General features: G+C 51.1%; 28 non-coding genes across 28 annotated transcripts; 15 read left to right on the forward strand and 13 right to left on the reverse strand.

Moving 5' to 3' along the window:
- The first annotated feature begins 591 nt into the window (after nt 1-591).
- trnam-cau (transfer RNA methionine (anticodon CAU)) lies at nt 592-665 on the forward strand. The gene has a single exon. It is a non-coding gene; the product is annotated as a tRNA-Met (tRNA).
- A 92-nt stretch (nt 666-757) lies between these two features.
- Nucleotides 758-829, forward strand: trnae-cuc (transfer RNA glutamic acid (anticodon CUC)). The gene has a single exon. It is a non-coding gene; the product is annotated as a tRNA-Glu (tRNA).
- Nucleotides 830-1,078: 249 nt separating this feature from the next.
- trnar-acg (transfer RNA arginine (anticodon ACG)) lies at nt 1,079-1,151 on the reverse strand. Its single transcript has one exon. It is a non-coding gene; the product is annotated as a tRNA-Arg (tRNA).
- A 128-nt stretch (nt 1,152-1,279) lies between these two features.
- Nucleotides 1,280-1,362, reverse strand: trnal-cag (transfer RNA leucine (anticodon CAG)). Its single transcript has one exon. It is a non-coding gene; the product is annotated as a tRNA-Leu (tRNA).
- Nucleotides 1,363-2,473: 1,111 nt separating this feature from the next.
- On the forward strand, nt 2,474-2,547 carry trnam-cau (transfer RNA methionine (anticodon CAU)). The gene has a single exon. It is a non-coding gene; the product is annotated as a tRNA-Met (tRNA).
- Nucleotides 2,548-2,959: 412 nt separating this feature from the next.
- On the reverse strand, nt 2,960-3,032 carry trnar-acg (transfer RNA arginine (anticodon ACG)). Its single transcript has one exon. It is a non-coding gene; the product is annotated as a tRNA-Arg (tRNA).
- An 857-nt stretch (nt 3,033-3,889) lies between these two features.
- trnam-cau (transfer RNA methionine (anticodon CAU)) lies at nt 3,890-3,963 on the forward strand. The gene has a single exon. It is a non-coding gene; the product is annotated as a tRNA-Met (tRNA).
- A 92-nt stretch (nt 3,964-4,055) lies between these two features.
- On the forward strand, nt 4,056-4,127 carry trnae-cuc (transfer RNA glutamic acid (anticodon CUC)). The gene has a single exon. It is a non-coding gene; the product is annotated as a tRNA-Glu (tRNA).
- A 246-nt stretch (nt 4,128-4,373) lies between these two features.
- On the reverse strand, nt 4,374-4,446 carry trnar-acg (transfer RNA arginine (anticodon ACG)). The gene has a single exon. It is a non-coding gene; the product is annotated as a tRNA-Arg (tRNA).
- Nucleotides 4,447-4,649: 203 nt separating this feature from the next.
- trnal-cag (transfer RNA leucine (anticodon CAG)) lies at nt 4,650-4,732 on the reverse strand. The gene has a single exon. It is a non-coding gene; the product is annotated as a tRNA-Leu (tRNA).
- Nucleotides 4,733-5,828: 1,096 nt separating this feature from the next.
- Nucleotides 5,829-5,902, forward strand: trnam-cau (transfer RNA methionine (anticodon CAU)). Its single transcript has one exon. It is a non-coding gene; the product is annotated as a tRNA-Met (tRNA).
- Nucleotides 5,903-5,994: 92 nt separating this feature from the next.
- On the forward strand, nt 5,995-6,066 carry trnae-cuc (transfer RNA glutamic acid (anticodon CUC)). Its single transcript has one exon. It is a non-coding gene; the product is annotated as a tRNA-Glu (tRNA).
- Nucleotides 6,067-6,312: 246 nt separating this feature from the next.
- On the reverse strand, nt 6,313-6,385 carry trnar-acg (transfer RNA arginine (anticodon ACG)). Its single transcript has one exon. It is a non-coding gene; the product is annotated as a tRNA-Arg (tRNA).
- Nucleotides 6,386-6,513: 128 nt separating this feature from the next.
- On the reverse strand, nt 6,514-6,596 carry trnal-cag (transfer RNA leucine (anticodon CAG)). The gene has a single exon. It is a non-coding gene; the product is annotated as a tRNA-Leu (tRNA).
- Nucleotides 6,597-7,707: 1,111 nt separating this feature from the next.
- trnam-cau (transfer RNA methionine (anticodon CAU)) lies at nt 7,708-7,781 on the forward strand. Its single transcript has one exon. It is a non-coding gene; the product is annotated as a tRNA-Met (tRNA).
- Nucleotides 7,782-8,193: 412 nt separating this feature from the next.
- On the reverse strand, nt 8,194-8,266 carry trnar-acg (transfer RNA arginine (anticodon ACG)). Its single transcript has one exon. It is a non-coding gene; the product is annotated as a tRNA-Arg (tRNA).
- An 857-nt stretch (nt 8,267-9,123) lies between these two features.
- trnam-cau (transfer RNA methionine (anticodon CAU)) lies at nt 9,124-9,197 on the forward strand. Its single transcript has one exon. It is a non-coding gene; the product is annotated as a tRNA-Met (tRNA).
- Nucleotides 9,198-9,289: 92 nt separating this feature from the next.
- trnae-cuc (transfer RNA glutamic acid (anticodon CUC)) lies at nt 9,290-9,361 on the forward strand. The gene has a single exon. It is a non-coding gene; the product is annotated as a tRNA-Glu (tRNA).
- Nucleotides 9,362-9,607: 246 nt separating this feature from the next.
- trnar-acg (transfer RNA arginine (anticodon ACG)) lies at nt 9,608-9,680 on the reverse strand. Its single transcript has one exon. It is a non-coding gene; the product is annotated as a tRNA-Arg (tRNA).
- A 128-nt stretch (nt 9,681-9,808) lies between these two features.
- Nucleotides 9,809-9,891, reverse strand: trnal-cag (transfer RNA leucine (anticodon CAG)). The gene has a single exon. It is a non-coding gene; the product is annotated as a tRNA-Leu (tRNA).
- A 1,110-nt stretch (nt 9,892-11,001) lies between these two features.
- On the forward strand, nt 11,002-11,076 carry trnam-cau (transfer RNA methionine (anticodon CAU)). The gene has a single exon. It is a non-coding gene; the product is annotated as a tRNA-Met (tRNA).
- Nucleotides 11,077-11,167: 91 nt separating this feature from the next.
- On the forward strand, nt 11,168-11,239 carry trnae-cuc (transfer RNA glutamic acid (anticodon CUC)). The gene has a single exon. It is a non-coding gene; the product is annotated as a tRNA-Glu (tRNA).
- A 246-nt stretch (nt 11,240-11,485) lies between these two features.
- trnac-aca (transfer RNA cysteine (anticodon ACA)) lies at nt 11,486-11,558 on the reverse strand. Its single transcript has one exon. It is a non-coding gene; the product is annotated as a tRNA-Cys (tRNA).
- Nucleotides 11,559-11,761: 203 nt separating this feature from the next.
- trnal-cag (transfer RNA leucine (anticodon CAG)) lies at nt 11,762-11,844 on the reverse strand. The gene has a single exon. It is a non-coding gene; the product is annotated as a tRNA-Leu (tRNA).
- Nucleotides 11,845-12,940: 1,096 nt separating this feature from the next.
- Nucleotides 12,941-13,014, forward strand: trnam-cau (transfer RNA methionine (anticodon CAU)). The gene has a single exon. It is a non-coding gene; the product is annotated as a tRNA-Met (tRNA).
- A 92-nt stretch (nt 13,015-13,106) lies between these two features.
- Nucleotides 13,107-13,178, forward strand: trnae-cuc (transfer RNA glutamic acid (anticodon CUC)). The gene has a single exon. It is a non-coding gene; the product is annotated as a tRNA-Glu (tRNA).
- A 248-nt stretch (nt 13,179-13,426) lies between these two features.
- On the reverse strand, nt 13,427-13,499 carry trnar-acg (transfer RNA arginine (anticodon ACG)). Its single transcript has one exon. It is a non-coding gene; the product is annotated as a tRNA-Arg (tRNA).
- An 857-nt stretch (nt 13,500-14,356) lies between these two features.
- Nucleotides 14,357-14,430, forward strand: trnat-cgu (transfer RNA threonine (anticodon CGU)). The gene has a single exon. It is a non-coding gene; the product is annotated as a tRNA-Thr (tRNA).
- Nucleotides 14,431-14,712: the final 282 nt, after the last annotated feature.

The following is a 14,712-nucleotide window of genomic DNA, read 5'->3' on the forward strand; positions in this document are numbered from 1 at the left end:
CAAGGCAAACAAGGGATTCTTCAAGAGGTGAGTGCGAAGTACAGTTTACTGCCACAGGCAATGGCAGCAGAGCTTGTTCTTTAACAGATTCTAATACGTGGAACACGTCACCAGCTTACATTGGACAGTCTTTCAACTGTAGCACAATTAAAGTTTTCCCTTTGATAATGTGGCTAAAGACGAGCCAAACACGTGATCACTGAGTAACTGGGACTTTGCATTGTGGATATGTAACGTTATTCCATTAATCTGTCAGCTGTGTCAAATGTGTCTAATGTAAGTGTTTATTTATCATGGGTTTTATCTAGACTGAGAGCACGTGCGCCAAGATCGTCCAGCAACAGCAGGCGTGCCATTCTCGACACCATTTAAAAGACGATAGGAACCCTGGGCATGACATAGCCCCTCTGTGTCTCATTGAAGTTATTTCTGTATTTGTAACCAATTAAGAATGAGAAGGTCCTCAGTGTGGGTAGCCAGAGTGCAAGAAGCCGAGTCGTGCTCTCCTCGCAGGAGTTTCCTCGCTGGTGGCGCACAAAATGCCACGCAACCAGACGCAAGGGGCCACCCAGGCACCATCAGTCTGTGCGTGCCTCGTTGGCGCAGTTAGGCAGCGCGTCAGTCTCATAATCTGAAGGTCGTGAGTTCGAGCCTCACACGGGGCAGGGTGACTTTTTGTCGCCTACTTTGAGACTTAAGACCCATTTCCCATCCGCACAGTGTGCCGGGCATCCACGGTCTGAGAGTCAGCGTGCCCTCCCTGGTGGTCTAGTGGCTAGGATTCGGCGCTCTCACCGCCGCGGCCCGGGTTCGATTCCCGGTCAGGGAATGCTCTTTTGACGTGCGCTTGCCTTTTTCACTTGCCGGGTTATGCGCAAAGCTGGCTTCGAAAGGCAAGGTTCGCAGCACCTCCAAGAGGCAAAGCTCCACTGCCTCCGGGCTAATTTGTCTGCCTGCAGTCCTGCGCTCCGCCATCTGAGCAATCAGAGCCTGGCGTGCGTCCTCTGCTCTACTGAGGCATGTTGACGCAGGACAGCAGGCACACCCAACGTGTGGGAGGAAGGAGTAAAAGCACCATCGAGCCAGCCAGGAGTCGAACCTAGAATCTTCTGATCCGTAGTCAGACGCGTTATCCATTGCGCCACTGGCCCAACGCCAGGGCCTTGGGCAGTCATGCTTGCAGAAGACAGCTGGATTCTGGAGGCCGGCATGCACAGCTGCCAGACCTCATCTCTACCAAAATGGGAAACCGGGTGGGGCTCCAAAAAGGGCAATAGAATGTCAGAAGTGGGATTCGAACCCACGCCTCCAGAGGAGACTGCGACCTGAACGCAGCGCCTTAGACCGCTCGGCCATCCTGACGACCGCAGCGGTTACGAGCGAGTCGTTTTTGCTCCTCGGCAAATGTGTCGGTATAACTTTTGGAACGACTCGCGGTTTTATTTCCTTCATGTAGCTCATCTTTAATTCTTATTTATTTCTTCACAACCGCCTTGAAATGGTGATGAATGTGGATTTCTCGAAATGAGGAACAATGTGCCCGAAGCCTTTCATTTGCCAAAAGCACACAGCCCGTCTCCATTTGCCCTGTAACGGATGCCTGTCAAAGTGGTTTTGCATACAACGATCCGTTCCCCCTTTCTCATACTGTATTAGAACTGGGTCACAAAAAGGAATAGCCATTCCCGTTCTACATGAACCCGCAATGAAAATACTTGCTCAAATGCGGATGGATGCCATCATTGCAATATAACGAAAAAGCGCCATCTCTGTACGTTTCACTGCCGCTTTATGGTTCACAGTTGCCTTCTAATGTAGACAACTCTTAACCATACGGCGGTGACATCCTTAAAAGAACCGGTGGTATTGTGTCTCGAGCACACAAGGCAAACAAGGGATTCTTCAAGAGGTGAGTGCGAAGTACAGTTTACTGCCACAGGCAATGGCAGCAGAGCTTGTTCTTTAACAGATTCTAATACGTGGAACACGTCACCAGCTTACATTGGACAGTCTTTCAACTGTAGCACAATTAAAGTTTTCCCTTTGATAATGTGGCTAAAGACGAGCCAAACACGTGATCACTGAGTAACTGGGACTTTGCATTGTGGATATGTAACGTTATTCCATTAATCTGTCAGCTGTGTCAAATGTGTCTAATGTAAGTGTTTATTTATCATGGGTTTTATCTAGACTGAGAGCACGTGCGCCAAGATCGTCCAGCAACAGCAGGCGTGCCATTCTCGACACCATTTAAAAGACGATAGGAACCCTGGGCATGACATAGCCCCTCTGTGTCTCATTGAAGTTATTTCTGTATTTGTAACCAATTAAGAATGAGAAGGTCCTCAGTGTGGGTAGCCAGAGTGCAAGAAGCCGAGTCGTGCTCTCCTCGCAGGAGTTTCCTCGCTGGTGGCGCACAAAATGCCACGCAACCAGACGCAAGGGGCCACCCAGGCACCATCAGTCTGGGCGTGCCTCGTTGGCGCAGTTAGGCAGCGCGTCAGTCTCATAATCTGAAGGTCGTGAGTTCGAGCCTCACACGGGGCAGGGTGACTTTTTGTCGCCTACTTTGAGACTTAAGACCCATTTCCCATCCGCACAGTGTGCCGGGCATCCACGGTCTGAGAGTCAGCGTGCCCTCCCTGGTGGTCTAGTGGCTAGGATTCGGCGCTCTCACCGCCGCGGCCCGGGTTCGATTCCAGGTCAGGGAATGCTCTTTTGACGTGCGCTTGCCTTTTTCACTTGCCGGGTTATGCGCAAAGCTGGCTTCGAAGGCAAGGTTCGCAGCACCTCCAAGAGGCAAAGCTCCACTGCCTCCGGGCTAATTTGTCTGCCTGCAGTCCTGCGCTCCGCCATCTGAGCAATCAGAGCCTGGCGTGCGTCCTCTGCTCTACTGAGGCATGTTGACGCAGGACAGCAGGCACACCCAACGTGTGGGAGGAAGGAGTAAAAGCACCATCGAGCCAGCCAGGAGTCGAACCTAGAATCTTCTGATCCGTAGTCAGACGCGTTATCCATTGCGCCACTGGCCCAACGCCAACGATCCGTTCCCCCTTTCTCATACTGTATTAGAACTGGGTCACAAAAAGGAATAGCCATTCCCGTTCTACATGAACCCGCAATGAAAATACTTGCTCAAATGCGGATGGATGCCATCATTGCAATATAACGAAAAAGCGCCATCTCTGTACGTTTCACTGCCGCTTTATGGTTCACAGTTGCCTTCTAATGTAGACAACTCTTAACCATACGGCGGTGACATCCTTAAAAGAACCGGTGGTATTGTGTCTCGAGCACACAAGGCAAACAAGGGATTCTTCAAGAGGTGAGTGCGAAGTACAGTTTACTGCCACAGGCAATGGCAGCAGAGCTTGTTCTTTAACAGATTCTAATACGTGGAACACGTCACCAGCTTACATTGGACAGTCTTTCAACTGTAGCACAATTAAAGTTTTCCCTTTGATAATGTGGCTAAAGACGAGCCAAACACGTGATCACTGAGTAACTGGGACTTTGCATTGTGGATATGTAACGTTATTCCATTAATCTGTCAGCTGTGTCAAATGTGTCTAATGTAAGTGTTTATTTATCATGGGTTTTATCTAGACTGAGAGCACGTGCGCCAAGATCGTCCAGCAACGGCAGGCGTGCCATTCTCGACACCATTTAAAAGACGATAGAAACCCTGGGCATGACATAGCCCCTCTGTGTCTCATTGAAGTTATTTCTGTATTTGTAACCAATTAAGAATGAGAAGGTCCTCAGTGTGGGTAGCCAGAGTGCAAGAAGCCCAGTCGTGCTCTCCTCGCAGGAGTTTCCTCGCTGGTGGCGCACAAAATGCCACGCAACCAGACCCAAGGGGCCACCCAGGCACCATCGGTCTGGGCGTGCCTCGTTGGCGCAGTTAGGCAGCGCGTCGGTCTCATAATCTGAAGGTCGTGAGTTCGAGCCTCACACGGGGCAGGGTGACTTTTTGTCGCCTACTTTGAGACTTAAGACCCATTTCCCATCCGCACAGTGTGCCGGGCATCCACGGTCTGAGAGTCAGCGTGCCCTCCCTGGTGGTCTAGTGGCTAGGATTCGGCGCTCTCACCGCCGCGGCCCGGGTTCGATTCCCGGTCAGGGAACGCTCTTTTGACGTGCGCTTGCCTTTTTCACCGGCCCGGTTATGCGCAAAGCTGGCTTCGAAGGCAAGGATCGCAGCACCTCCAAGAGGCAAAGCTCCACTGCGTCCGGGCTAATTTGCCTGCCTGCAGTCCTGCGCTCCGCCATCTGAGCAATCAGAGCCTGGCGTGCGTCCTCTGCTCTACTGAGGCATGTTGACGCAGGACAGCAGACACCCAACGTGTGGGAGGAAGGAGTAAAAGCACCATCGAGCCAGCCAGGAGTCGAACCTAGAATCTTCTGATCCGTAGTCAGACGCGTTATCCATTGCGCCACTGGCCCAACGCCAGGGCCTTGGGCAGTCATGCTTGCAGAAGACAGCTGGATTCTGGAGGCCGGCATGCACAGCTGCCAAACCTCATCTCTACCAAAATGGGAAACCGGGTGGTCCCCCGCGTGCCTGTCTCCTGCCTTCTTTAAAAAGTACGCTCCCTCGAAAGAAACCACAATACACAGCACGGGGGGCTCCAACAAGGGCAACCGAATGTCAGAAGTGGGGTTCAAACCCACGCCTCCAGAGGAGACTGCGACCTGAACGCAGCGCCTTAGACCGCTCGGCCATCCTGACGATTGCAGCTGTCACGAGCGAGTCGTTTTTGCTCCTCGGCGAATGTGTCGGTATAACTTTTGGAACGACTCACGGTTTTATTTCCTTCATGTAGCTCATCTTTAATTCTTATTTATTTCTTCACAAACGCCTTGAAATGGTGATGAATGTGGATTTCTCGAAATGAGGAACAATGTGCCCGAAGCCTTTCATTTGCCAAAAGCACACAGCCCGTCTCCATTTGCCCTGTAACGGATGCCTGTCAAAGTGGTTTTGCATACAACGATCCGTTCCCCCTTTCTCATACTGTATTAGAACTGGGTCACAAAAAGGAATAGCCATTCCCGTTCTACATGAACCCGCAATGAAAATACTTGCACAAATGCGGATGGATGCCATCATTGCCATCATCTCTGTACGTTTCACTGCCGCTTTATGGTTCACAGTTGCCTTCTAATGTAGACAACTCTTAACCATACGGCGGTGACATCCTTAAAAGAACCGGTGGTATTGTGTCTCGAGCACACAAGGCAAACAAGGGATTCTTCAAGAGGTGAGTGCGAAGTACAGTTTACTGCCACAGGCAATGGCAGCAGAGCTTGTTCTTTAACAGATTCTAATACGTGGAACACGTCACCAGCTTACATTGGACAGTCTTTCAACTGTAGCACAATTAAAGTTTTCCCTTTGATAATGTGGCTAAAGACGAGCCAAACACGTGATCACTGAGTAACTGGGACTTTGCATTGTGGATATGTAACGTTATTCCATTAATCTGTCAGCTGTGTCAAATGTGTCTAATGTAAGTGTTTATTTATCATGGGTTTTATCTAGACTGAGAGCACGTGCGCCAAGATCGTCCAGCAACGGCAGGCGTGCCATTCTCGACACCATTTAAAAGACGATAGGAACCCTGGGCATGACATAGCCCCTCTGTGTCTCATTGAAGTTATTTCTGTATTTGTAACCAATTAAGAATGAGAAGGTCCTCAGTGTGGGTAGCCAGAGTGCAAGAAGCCCAGTCGTGCTCTCCTCGCAGGAGTTTCCTCGCTGGTGGCGCACAAAATGCCACGCAACCAGACGCAAGGGGCCACCCAGGCACCATCGGTCTGGGCGTGCCTCGTTGGCGCAGTTAGGCAGCGCGTCAGTCTCATAATCTGAAGGTCGTGAGTTCGAACCTCACACGGGGCAGGGTGACTTTTTGTCGCCTACTTTGAGACTTAAGACCCATTTCCCATCCGCACAGTGTGCCGGGCATCCACGGTCTGAGAGTCAGCGTGCCCTCCCTGGTGGTCTAGTGGCTAGGATTCGGCGCTCTCACCGCCGCGGCCCGGGTTCGATTCCCGGTCAGGGAATGCTCTTTTGACGTGCGCTTGCCTTTTTCACTTGCCGGGTTATGCGCAAAGCTGGCTTCGAAGGCAAGGTTCGCAGCACCTCCAAGAGGCAAAGCTCCACTGCCTCCGGGCTAATTTGTCTGCCTGCAGTCCTGCGCTCCGCCATCTGAGCAATCAGAGCCTGGCGTGCGTCCTCTGCTCTACTGAGGCATGTTGACGCAGGACAGCAGACACCCAACATGTGGGAGGAAGGAGTAAAAGCACCATCGAGCCAGCCAGGAGTCGAACCTAGAATCTTCTGATCCGTAGTCAGACGCGTTATCCATTGCGCCACTGGCCCAACGCCAGGGCCTTGGGCAGTCATGCTTGCAGAAGACAGCTGGATTCTGGAGGCCGGCATGCACAGCTGCCAGACCTCATCTCTACCAAAATGGGAAACCGGGTGGGGCTCCAACAAGGCCAATAGAATGTCAGAAGTGGGATTCAAACCCACGCCTCCAGAGGAGACTGCGACCTGAACGCAGCGCCTTAGACCGCTCGGCCATCCTGACGACCGCAACGGTCACGAGCGAGTCGTTTTTGCTCCTCGGCGAATGTGTCGGTATAACTTTTGGAACGACTCACGGTTTTATTTCCTTCATGTAGCTCATCTTTAATTCTTATTTATTTCTTCACAACCGCCTTGAAATGGTGATGAATGTGGATTTCTCAAAATGAGGAACAATGTGCCCGAAGCCTTTCATTTGCCAAAAGCACACAGCCCGTCTCCATTTGCCCTGTAACGGATGCCTGTCAAAGTGGTTTTGCATACAACGATCCGTTCCCCCTTTCTCATACTGTATTAGAACTGGGTCACAAAAAGGAATAGCCATTCCCGTTCTACATGAACCCGCAATGAAAATACTTGCTCAAATGCGGATGGATGCCATCATTGCAATATAACGAAAAAGCGCCATCTCTGTACGTTTCACTGCCGCTTTATGGTTCACAGTTGCCTTCTAATGTAGACAACTCTTAACCATACGGCGGTGACATCCTTAAAAGAACCGGTGGTATTGTGTCTCGAGCACACAAGGCAAACAAGGGATTCTTCAAGAGGTGAGTGCGAAGTACAGTTTACTGCCACAGGCAATGGCAGCAGAGCTTGTTCTTTAACAGATTCTAATACGTGGAACACGTCACCAGCTTACATTGGACAGTCTTTCAACTGTAGCACAATTAAAGTTTTCCCTTTGATAATGTGGCTAAAGACGAGCCAAACACGTGATCACTGAGTAACTGGGACTTTGCATTGTGGATATGTAACGTTATTCCATTAATCTGTCAGCTGTGTCAAATGTGTCTAATGTAAGTGTTTATTTATCATGGGTTTTATCTAGACTGAGAGCACGTGCGCCAAGATCGTCCAGCAACAGCAGGCGTGCCATTCTCGACACCATTTAAAAGACGATAGGAACCCTGGGCATGACATAGCCCCTCTGTGTCTCATTGAAGTTATTTCTGTATTTGTAACCAATTAAGAATGAGAAGGTCCTCAGTGTGGGTAGCCAGAGTGCAAGAAGCCGAGTCGTGCTCTCCTCGCAGGAGTTTCCTCGCTGGTGGCGCACAAAATGCCACGCAACCAGACACAAGGGGCCACCCAGGCACCATCAGTCTGGGCGTGCCTCGTTGGCGCAGTTAGGCAGCGCGTCAGTCTCATAATCTGAAGGTCGTGAGTTCGAGCCTCACACGGGGCAGGGTGACTTTTTGTCGCCTACTTTGAGACTTAAGACCCATTTCCCATCCGCACAGTGTGCCGGGCATCCACGGTCTGAGAGTCAGCGTGCCCTCCCTGGTGTTCTAGTGGCTAGGATTCGGCGCTCTCACCGCCGCGGCCCGGGTTCGATTCCCGGTCAGGGAATGCTCTTTTGACGTGCGCTTGCCTTTTTCACTTGCCGGGTTATGCGCAAAGCTGGCTTCGAAGGCAAGGTTCGCAGCACCTCCAAGAGGCAAAGCTCCACTGCCTCCGGGCTAATTTGTCTGCCTGCAGTCCTGCGCTCCGCCATCTGAGCAATCAGAGCCTGGCGTGCGTCCTCTGCTCTACTGAGGCATGTTGACGCAGGACAGCAGGCACACCCAACGTGTGGGAGGAAGGAGTAAAAGCACCATCGAGCCAGCCAGGAGTCGAACCTAGAATCTTCTGATCCGTAGTCAGACGCGTTATCCATTGCGCCACTGGCCCAACGCCAACGATCCGTTCCCCCTTTCTCATACTGTATTAGAACTGGGTCACAAAAAGGAATAGCCATTCTCGTTCTACATGAACCCGCAATGAAAATACTTGCTCAAATGCGGATGGATGCCATCATTGCAATATAACGAAAAAGCGCCATCTCTGTACGTTTCACTGCCGCTTTATGGTTCACAGTTGCCTTCTAATGTAGACAACTCTTAACCATACGGCGGTGACATCCTTAAAAGAACCGGTGGTATTGTGTCTCGAGCACACAAGGCAAACAAGGGATTCTTCAAGAGGTGAGTGCGAAGTACAGTTTACTGCCACAGGCAATGGCAGCAGAGCTTGTTCTTTAACAGATTCTAATACGTGGAACACGTCACCAGCTTACATTGGACAGTCTTTCAACTGTAGCACAATTAAAGTTTTCCCTTTGATAATGTGGCTAAAGACGAGCCAAACACGTGATCACTGAGTAACTGGGACTTTGCATTGTGGATATGTAACGTTATTCCATTAATCTGTCAGCTGTGTCAAATGTGTCTAATGTAAGTGTTTATTTATCATGGGTTTTATCTAGACTGAGAGCACGTGCGCCAAGATCGTCCAGCAACGGCAGGCGTGCCATTCTCGACACCATTTAAAAGACGATAGGAACCCTGGGCATGACATAGCCCCTCTGTGTCTCATTGAAGTTATTTCTGTATTTGTAACCAATTAAGAATGAGAAGGTCCTCAGTGTGGGTAGCCAGAGTGCAAGAAGCCCAGTCGTGCTCTCCTCGCAGGAGTTTCCTCGCTGGTGGCGCACAAAATGCCACGCAACCAGACGCAAGGGGCCACCCAGGCACCATCGGTCTGGGCGTGCCTCGTTGGCGCAGTTAGGCAGCGCGTCAGTCTCATAATCTGAAGGTCGTGAGTTCGAGCCTCACACGGGGCAGGGTGACTTTTTGTCGCCTACTTTGAGACTTAAGACCCATTTCCCATCCGCACAGTGTGCCGGGCATCCACGGTCTGAGAGTCAGCGTGCCCTCCCTGGTGGTCTAGTGGCTAGGATTCGGCGCTCTCACCGCCGCGGCCCGGGTTCGATTCCCGGTCAGGGAATTCTCTTTTGACGTGCGCTTGCCTTTTTCACTTGCCGGGTTATGCGCAAAGCTGGCTTCGAAGGCAAGGTTCGCAGTACCTCCAAGAGGCAAAGCTCCACTGCCTCCGGGCTAATTTGTCTGCCTGCAGTCCTGCGCTCCGCCATCTGAGCAATCAGAGCCTGGCGTGCGTCCTCTGCTCTACTGAGGCATGTTGACGCAGGACAGCAGACACCCAACGTGTGGGAGGAAGGAGTAAAAGCACCATCGAGCCAGCCAGGAGTCGAACCTAGAATCTTCTGATCCGTAGTCAGACGCGTTATCCATTGCGCCACTGGCCCAACGCCAGGGCCTTGGGCAGTCATGCTTGCAGAAGACAGCTGGATTCTGGAGGCCGGCATGCACAGCTGCCAGACCTCATCTCTACCAAAATGGGAAACCGGGTGGGGCTCCAACAAGGGCAATAGAATGTCAGAAGTGGGATTCGAACCCACGCCTCCAGAGGAGACTGCGACCTGAACGCAGCGCCTTAGACCGCTCGGCCATCCTGACGACCGCAGCGGTCACAAGCGAGTCGTTTTTGCTCCTCGGCGAATGTGTCGGTATAACTTTTAGAACGACTCACGGTTTTATTTCCTTCATGTAGCTCATCTTTAATTCTTATTTATTTCTTCACAACCGCCTTGAAATGGTGATGAATGTGGATTTCTCGAAATGAGGAACAATGTGCCCGAAGCCTTTCATTTGCCAAAAGCACACAGCCCGTCTCCATTTGCCCTGTAACGGATGCCTGTCAAAGTGGTTTTGCATACAACGATCCGTTCCCCCTTTCTCATACTGTATTAGAACTGGGTCACAAAAAGGAATAGCCATTCCCGTTCTACATGAACCCGCAATGAAAATACTTGCTCAAATGCGGATGGATGCCATCATTGCAATATAACGAAAAAGCGCCATCTCTGTACGTTTCACTGCCGCTTTATGGTTCACAGTTGCCTTCTAATGTAGACAACTCTTAACCATACGGCGGTGACATCCTTAAAAGAACCGGTGGTATTGTGTCTCGAGCACACAAGGCAAACAAGGGATTCTTCAAGAGGTGAGTGCGAAGTACAGTTTACTGCCACAGGCAATGGCAGCAGAGCTTGTTCTTTAACAGATTCTAATACGTGGAACACGTCACCAGCTTACATTGGACAGTCTTTCAACTGTAGCACAATTAAAGTTTTCCCTTTGATAATGTGGCTAAAGACGAGCCAAACACGTGATCACTGAGTAACTGGGACTTTGCATTGTGGATATGTAACGTTATTCCATTAATCTGTCAGCTGTGTCAAATGTGTCTAATGTAAGTGTTTATTTATCATGGGTTTTATCTAGACTGAGAGCACGTGCGCCAAGATCGTCCAGCAACGGCAGGCGTGCCATTCTCGACACCATTTAAAAGACGATAAAAACCCTGGGCATGACATAGCCCCTCTGTGTCTCATTGAAGTTATTTCTGTATTTGTAACCAATTAAGAATGAGAAGGTCCTCAGTGTGGGTAGCCAGAGTGCAAGAAGCCCAGTCGTGCTCTCCTCGCAGGAGTTTCCTCGCTGGTGGCGCACAAAATGCCACGCAACCAGACGCAAGGGGCCACCCAGGCACCATCGGTCTGGGCGTGCCTCGTTGGCGCAGTTAGGCAGCGCGTCGGTCTCATAATCTGAAGGTCGTGAGTTCGAGCCTCACACGGGCAGGGTGACTTTTTGTCGCCTACTTTGAGACTTAAGACCCATTTCCCATCCGCACAGTGTGCCGGGCATCCACGGTCTGAGAGTCAGCGTGCCCTCCCTGGTGGTCTAGTGGCTAGGATTCGGCGCTCTCACCGCCGCGGCCCGGGTTCGATTCCCGGTCAGGGAACGCTCTTTTGACGTGCGCTTGCCTTTTTCACCGGCCCGGTTATGCGCAAAGCTGGCTTCGAAGGCAAGGATCGCAGCACCTCCAAGAGGCAAAGCTCCACTGCGTCCGGGCTAATTTGCCTGCCTGCAGTCCTGCGCTCCGCCATCTGAGCAATCAGAGCCTGGCGTGCTTCCTCTGCTCTACTGAGGCATGTTGACGCAGGACAGCAGACACCCAACGTGTGGGAGGAAGGAGTAAAAGCACCATCGAGCCAGCCAGGAGTCGAACCTAGAATCTTCTGATCTGTAGTCAGACGCGTTATCCATTGCGCCACTGGCCCAACGCCAGGGCCTTGGGCAGTCATGCTTGCAGAAGACAGCTGGATTCTGGAGGCCGGCATGCACAGCTGCCAAACCTCATCTCTACCAAAATGGGAAACCGGGTGGTCCCCCGCGTGCCTGTCTCCTGCCTTCTTTGAAAAGTACACTCCCTCGAAAGAAACCACAATACACAGCACGGGGGGCTCCAACAAGGGCAACAGAATGTCAGAAGCGGGATTCGAACCCACGCCTCCAGAGGAGACTGCGACCTGAACGCAGCGCCTTAGACCGCTCGGCCATCCTGACGATTGCAGCTGTCACGAGCGAGTCGTTTTTGCTCCTCGGCGAATGTGTCGGTATAACTTTTGGAACGACTCACGGTTTTATTTCCTTCATGTAGCTCATCTTTAATTCTTATTTATTTCTTCACAACCGCCTTGAAATGGTGATGAATGTGGATTTCTCGAAATGAGGAACAATGTGCCCGAAGCCTTTCATTTGCCAAAAGCACACAGCCCGTCTCCATTTGCCCTGTAACGGATGCCTGTCAAAGTGGTTTTGCATACAACGATCCGTTCCCCCTTTCTCATACTGTATTAGAACTGGGTCACAAAAAGGAATAGCCATTCCCGTTCTACATGAACCCGCAATGAAAATACTTGCACAAATGCGGATGGATGCCATCATTGCCATCATCTCTGTACGTTTCACTGCCGCTTTATGGTTTACAGTTGCCTTCTAATGTAGACAACTCTTAACCATACGGCGGTGACATCCTTAAAAGAACCGGTGGTATTGTGTCTCGAGCACACAAGGCAAACAAGGGATTCTTCAAGAGGTGAGTGCGAAGTACAGTTTACTGCCACAGGCAATGGCAGCAGAGCTTGTTCTTTAACAGATTCTAATACGTGGAACACGTCACCAGCTTACATTGGACAGTCTTTCAACTGTAGCACATCTAAAGTTTTCCCTTTGATAATGTGGCTAAAGACGAGCCAAACACGTGATCACTGAGTAACTGGGACTTTGCATTGTGGATATGTAACGTTATTCCATTAATCTGTCAGCTGTGTCAAATGTGTCTAATGTAAGTGTTTATTTATCATGGGTTTTATCTAGACTGAGAGCACGTGCGCCAAGATCGTCCAGCAACAGCAGGCGTGCCATTCTCGACACCATTTAAAAGACGATAGGAACCCTGGGCATGACATAGCCCCTCTGTGTCTCATTGAAGTTATTTCTGTATTTGTAACCAATTAAGAATGAGAAGGTCCTCAGTGTGGGTAGCCAGAGTGCAAGAAGCCGAGTCGTGCTCTCCTCGCAGGAGTTTCCTCGCTGGTGGCGCACAAAATGCCACGCAACCAGACGCAAGGGGCCACCCAGGCACCATCAGTCTGGGCGTGCCTCGTTGGCGCAGTTAGGCAGCGCGTCAGTCTCATAATCTGAAGGTCGTGAGTTCGAGCCTCACACGGGGCAGGGTGACTTTTTGTCGCCTACTTTGAGACTTAAGACCCATTTCCCATCCGCACAGTGTGCCGGGCATCCACGGTCTGAGAGTCAGCGTGCCCTCCCTGGTGGTCTAGTGGCTAGGATTCGGCGCTCTCACCGCCGCGGCCCGGGTTCGATTCCCGGTCAGGGAATGCTCTTTTGACGTGCGCTTGCCTTTTTCACTTGCCGGGTTATGCACAAAGCTGGCTTCGAAGGCAAGGTTCGCAGCACCTCCAAGAGGCAAAGCTCCACTGCCTCCGGGCTAATTTGTCTGCCTGCAGTCCTGCGCTCCGCCATCTGAGCAATCAGAGCCTGGCGTGCGTCCTCTGCTCTACTGAGGCATGTTGACGCAGGACAGCAGGCACACCCAACGTGTGGGAGGAAGGAGTAAAAGCACCATCGAGCCAGCCAGGAGTCGAACCTAGAGTCTTCTGATCCGTAGTCAGACGCGTTATCCATTGCGCCACTGGCCCAACGCCAACGATCCGTTCCCCCTTTCTCATACTGTATTAGAACTGGGTCACAAAAAGGAATAGCCATTCCCGTTCTACATGAACCCGCAATGAAAATACTTGCTCAAATGCGGATGGATGCCATCATTGCAATATAACGAAAAAGCGCCATCTCTGTACGTTTCACTGCCGCTTTATGGTTCACAGTTGCCTTCTAATGTAGACAACTCTTAACCATACGGCGGTGACATCCTTAAAAGAACCGGTGGTATTGTGTCTCGAGCACACAAGGCAAACAAGGGATTCTTCAAGAGGTGAGTGCGAAGTACAGTTTACTGCCACAGGCAATGGCAGCAGAGCTTGTTCTTTAACAGATTCTAATACGTGGAACACGTCGCCAGCTTACATTGGACAGTCTTTTAACTGTAGCACAATTAAAGTTTTCCCTTTGATAATGTGGCTAAAGACGAGCCAAACACGTGATCACTGAGTAACTGGGACTTTGCATTGTGGATATGTAACGTTATTCCATTAATCTGTCAGCTGTGTCAAATGTGTCTAATGTAAGTGTTTATTTATCATGGGTTTTATCTAGACTGAGAGCACGTGCGCCAAGATCGTCCAGCAACAGCAGGCGTGCCATTCTCGACACCATTTAAAAGACGATAGGAACCCTGGGCATGACATAGCCCCTCTGTGTCTCATTGAAGTTATTTCTGTATTTGTAACCAATTAAGAATGAGAAGGTCCTCAGTGTGGGTAGCCAGAGTGCAAGAAGCCCAGTCGTGCTCTCCTCGCAGGAGTTTCCTCGCTGGTGGCGCACAAAATGCCACGCAACCAGACGCAAGGGGCCACCCAGGCACCATCAATCTGGGCGTGCCTCGTTGGCGCAGTTAGACAGCGCGTCAGTCTCGTAATCTGAAGGTCGTGAGTTCGAGCCTCACACGGGGCAGGGTGACTTTTTGTCGCCTACTTTGAGACTTAAGACCCATTTCCCATCCGCACAGTGTGCCGGGCATCCACGGTCTGAGAGTCAGCGTGCCCTCCCTGGTGGTCTAGTGGCTAGGATTCGGCGCTCTCACCGCCGCGGCCCGGGTTCGATTCTCGTTCAGGGAATGCTCTTTTGACGTGCGCTTGCCTTTTTCACTTGCCGGGTTATGCGCAAAGCTGGCTTCGAAGGCAAGGTTCGCAGCACCTCCAAGAGGCAAAGCTCCACTGCCTCCGGGCTAATTTG

The sequence above is a fragment of the Paramisgurnus dabryanus genome, chromosome 13 (assembly GCF_030506205.2).
Source record: "Paramisgurnus dabryanus chromosome 13, PD_genome_1.1, whole genome shotgun sequence".
Classification (NCBI taxonomy): Eukaryota; Metazoa; Chordata; class Actinopteri; order Cypriniformes; family Cobitidae; genus Paramisgurnus; species Paramisgurnus dabryanus.